Consider the following 1,919-nt stretch of genomic DNA (forward strand, 5'->3'; position numbering starts at 1 on the left):
AAGACAGAATCATAATATAACATTTAGGAAAGTGCAGAGTTAGACTCATACAACAGACAGATGAAGACAGGAGATGACAGAAGATACAGTGAGAGAAAAGTAGAGAATTCAAATCCAGTCTCATTCTTGGTAAAACAACTCCAGAGAGAAGTGTATTGATTCTATCCTTAATGTGACACTGACACATATTGAATTCTCTGAGGTAATAATAACTAATGCATTTAAACCACACTGGTACATGGACAGATTGTTTTACTAATTAAATGTACACTACAATAGGCACATGGTGATAAAATGTATTAAATAGCAATATATTAAAAATACTTCATAAATAAGAAGACAATTTAACACAGCACAATAGAGTTTTCCATGCCAATTTCTATTTTAGTGAAAAATAGAAATAATTTTGTGGTGAAGATGATTAGTTGTTAAAGATTTGATCTTTCTCTTCATTGTTAATGGCAGAATAGCATTTTAAAAGGTTTACAGAAGTATAAATGGAAATTGGGATTCATTAAAGCCCACAGACATAATACAGTGATCAGAGTGAGACCAATATGATATAAATAGGAAAAACAAGGTGACTGATTTGGGAGCTAAGTGTCACATAGTAATAGCCTGCACTTTGTGTCCTTATTTTCAATTTTAATAGGTGTTCCATTAATGAGAGCATGCCTCCACAGTCATTTGGAGTCATTTAACCAGAGTTAAAATGCAACCTACATACTGATTTTTTTAAATCAATTAATTTGATGATTACCTTATTGTCTAAATTTGAATTCATGTTGAAACATGGTGAGAACTGAAAGAGCTCAAATAAGAAGCAAACACAGTTATTGATTACATACATATTTATTTCACTCAACCAACACAATTGATATTAAGATGCCATAAACTCAATGTTGCTTTGACTAATTTTGAAATTTTAGTATTATATAATCATATAATTTTAATTAATAGTGTTAATGTTTTCACTTGTATATTATTCCCTTAGAGGAAAAAAGGTCCTCAACTTTTTCCAAGTATATGTTTAAAACCCAAAACAAAGAAAAATGAAACCTACCCATTAACAAGCCACTACAATTAGCAGGCATTCACTGCTTACTTTTGAAGGTATGATATCTTAGTTTCCTGATCAAACTGCCTGCTGTCATTCCTCCTCTGTCAATATGGATTCTTTCTCTCAAACAGTAAATCAAAATACATCCTTCCTTCTATGAGTTGATTTCTGTCATGTTGCTTTCTTTATCACACCAACAGAAAATAACTAATACACAAGGCAAATCATTTACTGACTGAGATACCTTATCAGCCCTATCACTAATTCTGAATGATGAAGTGAATTATTCAATAAATATTCATCAGTATTCTCTTTCTTGTGAGGAAATATATACTTGCCTGACACACGGGATTTTGGATTAATGATGTTATTTACTCAGCTACATTGCATGTGTACATTACTCATGCTATGAATTGTGAGAAAAATTATGCAATGGGTAGATATTGATCCAAAGAGAATCCATGGATCCATCACATTTCTAGTTTTCTTTTTTTCCAGAACAAAGGCAATCACAGCTTTGCTCTCAATTACCATTGCCTGGGTATTTGTAGAAAAGTAAATGTCTTGGAAGTCAGAGATTTTTATCTTTCATTGAGACAGAGGGAAGATTACTCAGCACAAAGATAATATCTCCACATGAAATAATGTTCAAACAAGTCTGTCTACTAAGAACCCCTTTCAAAATTTTGGTGTTTCTAAAGTTTATAGTTCAGTAATTATGCCATGTACGCATTAGGCACATAAAACACACCTTCAGCTGTCATCAAATAACAAGACTCTTAGGTTGTCTACTAGAGAAACAATTTTAATTTTATATTAGTTAATATTCTTCAATAACTAGTTCTGCTTGGTTTTTGTT

Source organism: Peromyscus leucopus, chromosome X, assembly GCF_004664715.2.
Source record: "Peromyscus leucopus breed LL Stock chromosome X, UCI_PerLeu_2.1, whole genome shotgun sequence".
Classification (NCBI taxonomy): domain Eukaryota; kingdom Metazoa; phylum Chordata; class Mammalia; order Rodentia; family Cricetidae; genus Peromyscus; species Peromyscus leucopus.